Below are 14,729 nucleotides of genomic sequence, written 5' to 3' on the forward strand. Positions count from 1 at the left end.
CATTCTTCCATGACATTGTTTATAGTATTATTTTATTCCTGTTGCTTTATAATGTTCATTATGTGAATACTTTATTATGTATACTTTCTCTGAATGATGGACATGAACTTTTGGGCAGTTTTTAGTTTTTACTTGTTATAAATAGTGCTGTATGAATATTCTGGAACATTATCAATTTTCTGATGCTTACCACTCCCCTCCCCCATTGTTCCAGCACATATTTGTAATTGTTTCATGTCCTTCCCAACATTTGAATTGTTTTTGCCATTCTTGATCAGTCTTGAAAGAAGTGAAAATAAATATTTTATTACTTTTTTCAAAGAAACAACTTTTTGCTGTTAGCTTTTTCTATTTTAGTATTCCTGTTTTACTGATCTTTATTATTATTGCTATTTCCTCTCTTCTTACTTTGGTTTTAAACCATTTTATTTTCTAATAAGAATAAATTTCTCTAAGTCCTACTTACAACTCACAACTTTTAATAGTTTGTTTTTCCTTTCAGATAGGTTCTTTTCTAATTATCTTAGGAAATGTTTCTTTTATCTGTAGGTTGTTTAGAAGTATATTGATCTATTATTTTAATATTTTGGGGCTTCTTAGATATTTTATTATTGACTTTTCATTTAACTAACATGCAACCAGAAAACCTACTTTGTATGATACCAACAGTTTGAAATATATTGAAATATGTTTTACAGTCCAGCATTTGTTCTATCTTAAACTGATAAGAACAGATACTACACTTGAGCTTATCCAAAAGGCCAAGAAGTGATTGTTCTATTTTGATGAAAGTCCAAATGCACTTGGGAAGAATATGTACTTTGCAATTGTTAGGATAGTTAATAAAATATCAATTAGGTAAAAAATATCAACTAGTGTTGCTCATATCTTGTATATTCTTATTTATTTTTATATAATTCTTCCATCAATTACTGAGAAATTTCTGCCCAAATCTCCATCTGCGATTATGGATTTTGTCCTCCTTAATATTGTTTCTTTCAGTCTTGCCCTCACTTATTTTGAAGGTCTCTTGTTAGGTTTATAAACAAATATTTTATTACATCTTTCTTTTTAAAAAAAATTTATTCTAGTAACATATATACCACCAAAAATTCCTCCCTTTTAATCACATACAAATATATAATTCAGTGCTGTCAACTGCATTCACAATGTTGTGCTACTATCACCATCACCCACCACTAAAACTTTTCCACCTTAACCAGCTTTTTCCAAGTCAAGGATCTATTTGAGCTTATGGTGAAATTATGGATCCTTTCACCAGAAAAATGCACAATAAGTACATTGGCATAAAAAGCTGCATAATTTCAAGGTGTGCCTGTGTCCCAGGAATACCACCAGGCATCCCAAGTCACAAACTTCTACTCCCTGCTCCAATGAGGGCCCTGCCTTATCCTTACTGTATTTTTTTTTCTCTTTTTCACTTTTTTATATATTTTAAAGATACTTTGATTACATAAATGTTACAGAGAATATATAGAGCATTCCCATATACCCCCCTCTCCACACCTCTCATATTTTCCCACATTAGCAACATCTTTTATCAATGTGATACATTCATTACAATTGATGAACACATTTTAGAGCATTGCCACTAAGCATGGATTATAGTTTACATTGTAGTTTACACCCTTTCCCATTTTTAAAATGGATTGTTTGTCTTTTTATTTTCACTTTCTAGGGGATTTCCTTATGGATAAATAATAGACTCCTATCAGATATACAGTTACCAAATATTTTCCCCATTGTGTAAGCTGCCCTTTCACTTTCTTGACAAACTCCTTGGAGGTGCAAAAGTTTTTAACATTGAGGAGGTCCTATTTATCCATTTTATCTTTCACTGCTCATATTTTGGGTATGAATTTCATGAAATCATTTCCTATTACAATGTCCTGTAGATGTTTTCCTACATTATCTTCCAAGGTCCTTATGGTCTTGGCTCATATTTAGATCGTTGATCCATCTTGAGTTAATTTTTGTATAAGATGTGGGATGGTGTTCCTCTCTCATTGTTTTGGGTATGGATATCCAGTTCTCCAGGCACCATTGTTGAAGAGGCCATTCTCTACCAGTTGAGTGCACTTGGTGGCCTTGTCAAATATCAGATGACTGTATATGCAAGGATCTATATCAGAACTCTCGATTCAGTTCCACTGGTCAGTATGTCTATCCTTGTGCCAGTACCATGCAGTTTTTTTGTTGTTTGTTTTTTAAAAGATTTATTATTTATTTATTTATTTCTCTCCTTCCCCCCCCTCACTCTGTTGTCTGCTCTCTTGTGTCCATCAGCTGTGTGTTCTTCTGTGTCCACTTACATTCTTGTCAGGTGGCATGGGAATCTCTCTCTTTTTTTGTTGTTGCAAAATCTTGCTTTGTCAGCTCTCTGTGTGCACAGTGCCATTCTTGAGTGGGCTGCACTTTTTGCATGGGGCAGCTCCCCTTGCAGGGCACATTCCTTGCACATGGGGCTCCCTTACATGGGGAACACCCCTGCATGGCATAGCACTCCTTGTGCATGACAGCACTGTGTGTGGGCCAGCTCACCACGTGGACCAGGAGGCCTTGGGTTCTAACTGTGGACCTCCCATATGGTAGGCAGATGCTCTATCAGTTGAGTCACATCTGTTTCCCAATATCATACAGTTTTGACCTCTATAGCTTTGTAGTATGTTTTAAAGTTGGGTAGTGTGATTCCTCCAATTTCATTTTTCTTTTTCAATATGTCTTTGGCTACTGGGGGACTCTTGCCCTTCCAAATGGATTTCAGTTAGTTTTTCCAATTCAGTAAAAAGTGCTACATTGATGTTTATTGGGATTGTGCTAAATCTGTATACCATTTTGGGCAGGATAGACATCTTAATGATGTTTAGTCTTCCTATTCATGAACAGGGAATATTCTCCCATTTATTTGTCTTCTTTGATTTCCTTTAACAGTATTGTGTAGTTTTCTGCATATAAGTCATTTACATCTTTAATTAAATTTATTCTTTGGTATTTGATTCTTTTAGTTGCTATTGTAAATGGTATTTTTTTTCCCGATTTCCTCCTGATTGCTCATTATTGGTGTACAGAAATGCTACCAATTTTTGCACATTGATATCAAAACGTGTGAGTTTATTGAACTCATTTATAAGCTCTAGAAGTTTTGTTGTAGATTTCTTAGGGCTTTCTACGTATAGGATCATGTCACCTGCAAATAGTGAAGTTTTTACTTCTTCCTTTCCAATTTGGATGCTTTTTAAATCTTTTTCTTGCCTAAGTGCTCTAGCAAGTACTTCTAAAACAATATTAAATAGGAGTGGTGATAGTGGGCATCCTTGACTAGTTCCCAATCTTAGAGGGAAAACTTATAGAATTTCACCATTATATATTATATTTGCTGTGAATTTTTCATATATACTCTTTATTATGTTGAAGAAATTTCCTTTTATCCTTATTTTTTGTAGTGTTTTTATCAGGAAAGGGTGCTGTATTTTGTTGAATGCTTTTTCTGCATTTATTAAAGATGACTGTGATTTTTTTCTTTCAATCTGTTTATATGATATATAACATTGATTGATTTTCTTATATTGAACCATTCTTGCATACCAGGTGGCTGAAGCCCACTTAGTCATGGTGTATAGTTCATTTCATGTGCTGGTGAATACGATTAGCAAGTATTACTATAGTGTTGAGCATGTTAGTCTCTGAGTTCATTAGGGAAATTGGTCTATAGTTTTCCTTTCTTGTGGTGTCTTTGTTTGTCTTTGGATTTAAGGTGATGTTGGGATCATAGAATGAGTTAGGCCATATTCCTTCCACTTCTATTTTTTGGAATAGTTTAAGCAGGATTGGTGTTAGTTCTTTCTGGAATGCATGGTGGAATTCACCTGAGAAGCAGTCTGGCACTGGGCTCTTCATAATTGGGAAGTTTTTGATGATTGTTTCTTTCTCATTACTTGTGATTGGCCTGTTCAGCTCATCAATTTTTTTTTCTTTCATTAATGTGGCTGCTTGTGTGTTTCTATGAATTTGTGCATTTCTTCTAAATTATCCATCTTGTTGGCATGTAATTTTAAAAGTACCCTCTTATGATATTCTTTATTTCTGTGGGGATCAGTGGTGATATCCCCTTCCTCATTTCTTATTTTGTGTATTTGCATCTTCTTCCTTTTTTCTTTGTTAGCCTAGCTAGGGGTTTGTGAATTTTATTGATCTTCTTGAAGAACCAACTTTTAATATTTATTTTTCCTATTGTTTTCTTATTTTTTATTTCATTTAATTCTGCTTTAATCTTTGCTACTTCCTTCTTTCTACTTCCTTTGTTGTTAGTTTGTTGTTCTTTTTCTAATTCTTCCAGGTGTGTAGTCTTTGATTTTAGCTCTTTCTTCTTTTTTGATATATGCATTGATGGCTATGAATTTCCCTCTCAGTACCACTTTTGTTGTATCCCATTGGTTTTGATATGTTGTTATTGTCATTTTCATTCATTTCAAGGTAGTTACTGATTTCTTATGTGATTTCCTCCTTGACCTGCTGTTTGTCTAAGAGTGCTTGTTTAACTTCCATATCTTTGTGCCTAATCTAGTTCTCTGGAACTTATTGATTTCCTGCTTTATTCCACTGTTGTCAGATAAATTACTTTGTATAATTTCAACCTTTCTGAATTCATTAAGAATTGTTCTGTGGCTTAGCATGTATCTATTTTGGTGAATGAATCGTGTGCACTTGAGAAGAATGTGTTTCCCACTGCATTTGGATGTAGTGATCTGTATGTGTCTTGGATCCATCCCCTCTAATGTATTATTCAAAATCTTTGTTTCTTTATTGATTCTCTGTTGAGATGTTCTGTCTAATATTGATAATGGTGCATTAGAGTCCCCCACTATAATTGAAGAGGCATCAATTTCTCCACTTATTTTTTCCAGTGTTTGCCTCATGTATATTGAGGTGCCTTGATTAGGTGCATAAATATTTGTGATTATTTTTTCTCCTTGAAAGATTGCCTCTTTTATTAATATCTAGTGTCCATCTTTGTCTCTTACAGTGGTTTTGCATTTGAAGTCTATTTTGTTGGATATTAGTATAGCTACTCTCACTCTTTTCTGGTTTTTGTTTGCTTGTAAAATTGTTTTCCAACTATTCACTTTCAGCCTTCTTGAATCCCTGAGTCTAAGATGGATTTCTTGTAGAAAGTATATAAATTAGTCATATTTTCTTATCCATTCTGCCAATCTTTGTCCCTCGACTGGTGCATTTAGTCCATTAACTTTCAATGTTATTATTGTCATGGAATTAGATTAGCTATATTTTCTTTGGATTTGTGTATGTCATATGTTGTTTTTATTTTTGTCTTTTTAGTTGTTCTTACACTTTCCTCCATCTCTCTTTCTCCTGCTTTCTCTTTTCAACCTGCAGAACTCCCTTTTCTTGAAGTTCAGGTTTCTTGTTAACATACTCTCTTACATTGTTTGTCTAAATATTTTGAACTCTCTCTCTCATTTTTGAATGCCATTTTGCCAGATAGTTTTTTTCTTAGCACTTTGTCATACCACTGCGTTCTTGCCTCCATGTTTTAGAAGAAAAATCAGCAGTTGTTCTTATTGAGTTCCCCTTGTATGTGATGCTTCTCTTTTCTCTTGATGCTTTCAGTATTCTCTCTTTGTCTTGAGCATTGGAAAATTTGATGAGTATATGTTTTGGAGAAGACCTGCTGAGATTTATACTATTTGGCCTTGCTGCATTTCTTGGATATGCACCTCCGTTTCCTTCAATAGGCTAGGGAAGTTTTCAGCCATTATTTCCTCCACACTTCTGCTGTCCCCTTTCCCTTCTCTTCTCCCTCTGGGATGCCTATAATACATGTTTGTGCATTTTGTGTTATCATTCATATCCCTATGTACCTGCTGAATTTTTTCTATCTTTTTATCTATTTGTTGTATTATCTGTTTGATTTCAGATGTACTGTCTTCCACTTTGCTAATTCTTTCCTCTGCCTGTTCAAATCTGCTGTTTGTGCTTCCACTGTAGTTTTGATTTCTTGGATTGTGCCATTCATCATCATCATATCTGTTATCTTTTTATGTATGCTTACAATTTCTTCAGTATGTTCTCTCACTGTCTTCTTAATAGCCTTAATGTCTTATTTCATGCTATTATGTTGGTTCATGATATTTGTTTGGGCAACTCTGATAAGTTGCTTCATGTTCTGTTTCTCCTCTTAGTTTTAAGTTTGTTCATTGAAGTGGGTCACATTTTCCTGTTTCTTTGTATGGCTTGTTTATCTTTTTTTGTGTTAATTCAGTTGATCGACTTCTTTCTCTGCTCTATGGTTTTATTTCATTATTTTTGAGTGTGGTAAGGTTTCATTTTGACATTTTGTTCCTCTTGTTCTATTTCCTTGTCCTTGTCTATGTTCCTTAGAAAAAAATGTTAGTACCAGAGAAATAGAGAAAGGAAGAGAAAACAAATCTTAGTAGTGATAATAGTAAAAGGTAGGAGAGGGACCATTCAAGGTGTAGGTAATTGAATAATTAGCCCAAGTAAGAAGTACAGAAGAATAGGATTAGAAAAGTTGAATAGAAACAATGAAACATGAAACAGAATGGAGAAAAATATAGAATGAATTAAAAGCCCAGAATTATGGGAGAGGAGAAAGAAAAAAGTAGAAGAGAGAAGAAAAGAGGGAAAAAATAAAAAAAGAGAAAATTAAACATGGAGAAAGTAAGAGAGAGAAATGAGTGCAAGAAAAATTGAAGACTAAGCCCAAAGAGGTGAAATGAAAGAACAAAAGAAAACAGAAAACAGAAAATGTAAGAATGAAGGAGGAAAAAGATAAAGTATAGGTAGAGAAAATTGGGAAACAAAAGAAAGAGAGAATAAACTAACAGAGAAACAAAGGAAGGGGAGATACAAAAACAAAAAATCAAGGCAGCAGCTACTTTGCTTTTTTTTTTTTTTTTTTTTAAGAAAAAGAGGAAGAAGACAGAAAAAGGATCAAAAAGCGAAGATAAGCATGGGAAGACAGCCTTTTCTCTTGGACTCCCAGTGATCTTCTCAGGCTGTTGCTATTCAACAATCAATCACCCTGTAGCCTGTCCTCTGCAGGTTTTAAAGGTTTTCGTGAGTAAAATAAGGAAAGTAAAAAAATATATATATATAGATTCAATAAAAGCTAATACAAACAGGATGTCAATATGTTCCCTGTTATAAAGTTTCACTGGATGCTTGTTAACCTTCTATCACTTCTCAGAGAGGAGTCAGAGATCTAACCAGAGACCCTATATATACTAGGCCGGAACTCTTTCACTGGGTTAAAGTGCCTTCTTAAGTTGGAAGGCTTTTCAGAAACCTATTAGCCCCTATTCCCTCCCTGTTATCTCTCCTCCTTTCTGATATAAATTCTCTCTTTACCTAGGTTGCTGAGCCTGGCAGCCTACCTGAAGAGATCCCCCTCCCCTATCCCTGTTGAGTCAGGGTCACTTCCACCACCCAAGAGGGGCTTGGCTGGCTACAATAACTGCAAAGTGACCACTTTCCACCCTCTCTGACCCCTTCTCCTCCCAGGGAGGTTGCTGCCATACTCCTTTTGGAGGATGAGGTCCACTTAGGCTGTTTGTCCTAAGGGTGGGTTATAAGCACCTCTTCCAGCCACAGGTGGGAGAAACTCAAGACTCAAGATTTTTCACCCAGCTTTCTTTTATTTGTAGCACCCTCATAGATGATCCAGAGCACCTCCACCCCCCTGCCCTATATATATCTTGAGGTGCTGGCAGGGAGAAAGAAGTTTGTTCTCCTCTTAGTCAGATACCATTGCCAGGAGTTCTACCCTTGCCTGATATCTCAGGGAAGGGGGAGGGAACACCTTCCCAGTGGCCAGTTTGCACTTTCAGCTTTCTCCTCTCTGTCCCTTACTCTCCTGTTGTGAAGCAGTGTTTTGGTCTGCTGTATCCCAAAGCTGGTTGCCAAGGCAGCCCTAGACTCCCACTCAGTTGTTTTAATAAGAGCTAAGCTTTATCTTTCTACCCTGTTGGCCATGTTCCCACACTCCCCCTACATCTTTCTGATGAAATGGCTTTTTAATAACAAAATAGTCCTTATTATCTCAGATTATTCTTTGGTTGACTGAAAATCTACTTTTTCTGAAAATAAAAAGTAGTCATACCAGTCTACCAGCCTTATTATTATTATTATTTTTTTTTTACCTTTTGCTTCATTTCTTTTTTTCTATACTTTACTTTCTTTGTATGTACCCATATATTTTAAGTGCTTCTCTCTGGAGAAGCATATGGTTGGGAATTTATTTATTTATTTATTCTCCCCCCCTCCCATTGTTTGTTGGCTTGCTTTCTGCTCTCTGTGTTCATTTGTTGTGTACTCTCTGTCTGCTCTTCTTTTTAGGAGGAACCAGGAACTGAACCCATGACCTCCCATTTTGGAGAGAGATGTTCAATCGCTTGATCCACCTCCAATCCCTGTTTTGTTGTCTCTCTCATTGTGTTTCCTTGTTGCATCATCTTGTTGCATCAGCTCACCCCACCAGCCTATCACATCAGCTCATTGTCTTGCTCATCTTCTTTAGGAGGCACCAGGAACCACACCCAGGACCTCTTGTGTGGTAGGTGGGAGCTCAATTGCTTGAGCCACATCTGCTTCCTGGGGAATTTATTTTTAAACTGAAACTGATATTTGAGTTTAAAGGGAAATGATCTGTTCAGTATATTAATGTAATTATTTATGACTGACTGTAAGACTACCATCTTGCTACTTGTTTTCTATTTTTTCCTAACTGTATTTTACCCTCTGCTTTTAATTTGTCTGTTTCATCTGTATTGTCTTCATTTTCCTCTGTTTTCCTAAACAGTTTGTATTAAAGTATTTGAGTGCAAATTGCTATATCTGGATCACCTGTGGTCTGTTTGTAATGTTTGTTTATTTTTCTTTGTATAATCCTGTCTCTTGGCACCTGCCCTAAATATTATATGATGCCCACGCATTTTATTTAAGAAAAAATATTGTAAAGGCTCTCTTCCAGAGAGTGTCCGTCTTTTCCTCTGCTAAGTAGATATAGAAGCTGATTAGGGTGGAACTGATTGGAGACTTCCTTGCTGTTTTCACAAAGCTCATTTACCTTGCTTTAAGCCTTTTCCAAGGACCAAGTCCCCAGGCATTTAACTGAAAACCTGGTGCTTCGTTGGCACCCCTACCTCTGATGTGTCCTCAACCAAAATCCTTTCTTTCATAGCACCACACGATTTTAAAAAGTTCAATTCCTGTTTTTAGTTAGTCAATTTAGGTTTTAACCTTCCTATATTTTGTACCTTTAAAATTCTGCAAAAATTTTCAGGAGGAAAAAAAGTCCATTATTCTGAGGCTCTAACATTGCCAATTTTATTTTCAGCCTCATTAGATTGGTAATATCTGATCTAGTTTCTTTGTCTTCTAGAAGTGACCCACTGCTTGGCCAATGCCTGATGCCTCAGCCTCTTGCCTTTTGCCCATAATTTGCAAATGCCCCAGGAAATAATGCCATGTAATCTCACATTTCTCCAACATTCAAAATCTTCTTTCTAGTCCTTATTGTTTTTCCTTTAAGGAAAGTGCTTTTGTGTTGTATCTCAAGAAGCATTGCTCTGATACTAAGTAATTCATCCTGCTCTCTAGTTGAAAATTTAAGGTCCAGATGTAAAGACAAACTACTGTAGTGGTTAGGTAAAAAAAAAAAATTAACAGATGAGTAGCAGATTGGCATCAGAGTTCTAATCTGCAACATGAATACCTAAAAATTAGCTGAGAGAAATTAAGAGTATAGACTGATATATGGTATATGTACTTGATTTTTATTTGAAGATATGTGATTGTACATTTTAATATGTAACAAGCCAGAAAACTATGTGTATGCATGTATACTATTTCTGGGGAAAAAAATTCAGAGGACACACAAGCTAAATGATAAAAGAGATAGAAAGAAATACTAAAGCAAACATAACAGTATGAAAGGAATAATGAGCAATAAAATTGTTAAAACATATAAGTGTTTATCTAATCTTTTAGTAATAAAATTGTAAAGAGAATAGTGATGGTTAAGAGATTATTAATTCTTTAAATAAAGGCATATTATAGAAAAAACTTTATAAATTCAAATCATAATTTTATAAGATAAAGGATGCAAACAAGTTGAGGGAAGATATGAGTTAGAGAAGACTGTGCTTAAAGTATTGTTTGCTGAAAAGAGAAGGAAAGGAGTAAAATGTTTTAAATATTCAAAGTGATAAAAAATAAAAGCAGTAATTACTATTCAAATTTGAAACAAGAAAAACATGCCTATTCTATTATTATTATTTTTATTGTTCAGGTTTCTAATAGACTTCCTTGTTTATTCTAATAGCAAAACAAAGTGCCTCTAATTATAGGAAGAAGTAAAACCCTCAGTTATTTTGCTGATAATATTAATGTTTCTTAATGAAAATTAACTAAAAAGTTATCAGAATTGTAATATCAATACAACCAGAATGATTTAAAAATTTTTTAATTTAATTGCCTTTTTTAAAAAAGATAGAGATCACAAAAAATTTTACATTAAAAAATACAAATTAATGAGCTTTCATACCAAAAAAAAAGACATTATTAATTGGAAGAAAGTGCTAACATTACAGAAAGAAAAAAAAAACATAAAACAATTAGAAATAAATGTTTCAAGAAATTATTCAGAACAATAATGGCAAATAGTATATATATTTATATTAGTCAAGTTTCTCTGGGGAAACAGAATCAAAGGAGTTGTATGTAAAGATGAGATATTTGCAAGAATTATCTCATGGAATTATGGGGATGGGTGTGTCTGAATTCCACAGTGCAGGGTTAAAGCTGGGAACTTAGATGAAGATTTTCCCTGAATTCACAAAGAGAAGCTGGCTGACTGAAGTAGAGATAGAAATTCTTTTAACTGACTGCTGAAATCATCACTTCTTTTTTTAAAACCTTCAACTGATTGGATGAGACTCCTCTCATTGTTGAAGTCCATCTCCTCAGTTGATTGTAGATGTAAAAAGTCATAAAGGCAATTAACTTACTGATGATTTTACTATCCTCACAGTAACAAGTAGGCCAGTACTTGCTTTACCAAACAACTCGACAGCATAACCTGGCCAAGTTGACACATGAACTTAAAGTTTTGTGTCTTGTTAAAGTTTCTTTATTTAAACAGGAGACATTGATAAGTGGAGAGACCTACTTTTTATTGAATAAATTGTATTATTATTGTAAAAAATCAGAATGTGATTAATTAATCTAGATGCTCAATTCAATTTAAGGATTTTTTGTGTACTAACAAATTGATGAGAAATTCATCTGTAATTTATCAAGAACAACCAATAAATTAAAAAAATAAAGACAACTAAGGGGGATATCAGTGCAATGTTAAACAAAAAGCTAGAGTTGAAAATGAATCAGAAAACAAAATTCTACACTCTATAAAATATGAAAAACAAGACATTTTAGAGTAAGAATATAAGTGAAAAATGAAACAGAGGGACACCAAACTGACCATGAAAATTAGTTGAAAATTCAGTGAGTGAGAAGGATGACATTTTGAATCTTTGGGGAAATTTTGGCATTCCACATAGTATGACTTATATAAAAGTACAGGTAAGTAAGTTTATTTAGGCAGTTAAGAGGAAAATATTTTAAATTTAAAAAGTTTGTTATTTTAACATATAAAGAAAATTATTTAACAAGTGCTTCAACATCCCTCACCTCCACCCCTCAAAAATCATGGCTATTATTAATTAGGACAAGGCCTATTAAAAAAGGGTTAAGTTAAAGCTCATTTAAAGAAAATGAAAAAATACTGTATAGATGACAAAAATTGTGAAATGAAGGAGATGCTTAAAATGATGCTTTGGATGCACTGTAATATCATTGAAAGTTACTATGTGATCAGTTGTCCATTTAGAGAAAATTTAATAGGTACATAATTCAGAGCATATAACTAAATAATTTCCAAATACATTAAATTTCAAAATATATGAAAAATATACTCTAAATTAGGACAAAATGAAGGAAACTCTGTAATCTTTGGAAAAGGAACGTTTTTAGACATGAAAGTCACAAACTATATACAATTATTGTCAGATTTTACTCCAAAAATATTAAAATATTTTTCATTAGAAAGAAATATCTTAAACAAAGTCAAAGGACAAATGGAAAACTAGGATAAAATATCCTAAAATAGAAAAATGTTTAGTTCCCATATTATATAGAGTTCCTACAAATGAAGAAATAATCAACCCCATGGAAGGATGGACAAACACTATGAATTGGCAATCACACAAAGAATACAAAGACAATAAACATACAGAAGATATTATTCAACAACACAAATGATAAAAAAGCGAACAGAAATTATAAGATACCAGCTCACTTACAATATTAATAAAATATTAAAATTGAATAAAACAATGTTTGGAATGTTGTGGAGAAACAGGTATTTTAATACAATGTTATTGGAGAGGATATCTGGTTGTCTGCAAAACAAAAGATCTAAAATTCAAAATGATTGCTTTTTGAAACTAGGAATACATACACAGGGATTTAACTTTTTATTTTAACCATCCTGTGTCTGGCTACTTTTGAAATGAGAAGAATTTTTATTGTAATTAAGATTTAAATATCTGATAAAGAAAAAAATTTTTAAAAAGCTGCTCACACATGAACAAACTACTCAGAAGTTAAAATAGGCAATAAATACATGAAAAGGGAATAAACCTCACTAGAAATTGAATGCAAATTAGATAAAATATAATTTTCAAGTTCCAGGTTTTCAAAGATCAGTAACAATACGATATTGTTAACTTGGTGAAAAAGAAAGTATTTTCATTAAGCAAAAGGGTAAACTGGGACTTTATTTCAAGAAGGCAATTTGACAACATATATAAAAGTGAAATTTATTATTTAGACTTAGTTCAAAATTTTACTTATGCAAATGAGTACTAGGAAAATGCAACAAAATTTTTATAGCATGTTTTTTTGTTTGCTTGTTTTTTATTTTTTTATTGACAAAAGCTACTACTTTAAAGATTTTATACTATATCATTTATTGATTTTTATCCTATTTACAATATGAAACTATCATTACTACTTAATTTCAGAATCTTTCTATCCTAAAATGAAACCCTGTACCTAACAGCAGTCAATACAAATTTCCCCCTTCTTCCATCCCCTCATAACCACTAATCTACTTTCCATCTCTATGTTTTTGCATATTCTGGATCTTTCATATAAATAAAATCATACGTCATGTGGCCTTGTATCAGGCTTCTTTTACTTATCGTGTTTTCAAGGTACATCATATTGTGGCTATATCAATACTTGATTCTTTTTATAGCTGGACAATATTTCATTGCATGAATAAACCACATTTTGCCTATTCTACTCATTTATAAGTTGGGGGACATTTTGGTGGTTTCCATTTTTTTATTATTATGAATAAATCTGTTACATTTGTGGACATGTTTTTGAGCAATCAAATCTTTTTTAATTCTCGTGGGAATATACTTAAGAGTGGAACTGATAGTTTATAGGCTGACTCTATTTTAATTTTGAGGAACTGCCAAACACTGTTTTGCACAGCTATTGCATCATTTTACATTCCTATCAAAATGGCACAAGTGTTAAGTTTTCTCCACATCCTTGCGACACTACTTTTCTTTCTTTTTAAAAAAATTATAAATAACCTAGTGGTTGTGAAGTGGTGTCTCACTGGTTTAATTTGCATATCCCTAATAAATAATGACGTTAAACATCTTTTATGTTTCCATTGGCCATGTGTATATCTTCTTTGAAGAAATATTTGTTTACGTCCTTAGCCTATTTTTAATTTTTTTAAAATGTAGGATTGTAAAAGTTCATTACATTTTCTGGATACTTGAACTTTATCAGATATATTATTTGTAAACATTTTCTCTAATTCTGTGAGTTGTATTTTCACTTTTTTAATAATACCCTTGGTTTCACAAAAATTTTTAATTTTGATGAAATCCAATTTATTATTTATTTTATGCCAGTACCGTACTATTTTGATTACTGTAGATTTGTTGTTGGCTATGAAATTATGAAATTGGAATGCGTCAGCCTTTCAATTTTGTTCTTCTTTTTAAAGATTGCTTTGACTTTTGGGGGTCCCTTGAGTTTTTAACTTTCACATAAGTTTGTCCATTTCTGCAAAAAGGTTGTTTAAATTTTAATGTATTCAGCCTGTAGAATAACGAGTATTATCACTTTAACGATATTGAGTCTTCCAACTTATAAACATGGGGAGTTTATTCATTTATTTAGGTCTTCTATAATTTCTTTCAATGATGCTTTCTTAATTTCAGTTTTCAGATTTTGCACATATGTGGTTAAATTTATTTCTAAGTATTTTATGCTTTCTGATGTTATTGTAAATGGAACTATTCTCTTAGTTTCATTTTTAGATTTTTCATTGTGTTCATTGTGAGTCCTTAGAAATACCACTGATTTTCTTGTTGTTCATATGTCCCTCCGCTTTCTGGAACTCATTTATTAGCTCAAGTAAGATTTTTGTGTGTATTCTTTAGGATTTTCTTTATAAAGCATTACTTTGTCTGCAGATAGAGATTGTTTTATTTCTTCCATTCCAAAGTGGAGGACTTTTATTTCTTTTTCTCGCCTAATTGACCTGGCTAGAAATTCAGTAAAAATTTGAATGGAAT

General features: G+C 33.0%; 1 pseudogene; it reads right to left on the reverse strand.

The window, feature by feature from the left end:
• Positions 1-654: 654 nt before the first annotated feature.
• Positions 655-773, reverse strand: LOC111764201 (U2 spliceosomal RNA; annotated as a pseudogene).
• Positions 774-14,729: the final 13,956 nt, after the last annotated feature.

The sequence above is a fragment of the Dasypus novemcinctus genome, chromosome 3, assembly GCF_030445035.2.
Source record: "Dasypus novemcinctus isolate mDasNov1 chromosome 3, mDasNov1.1.hap2, whole genome shotgun sequence".
Taxonomy (NCBI): Eukaryota; Metazoa; Chordata; class Mammalia; order Cingulata; family Dasypodidae; genus Dasypus; species Dasypus novemcinctus.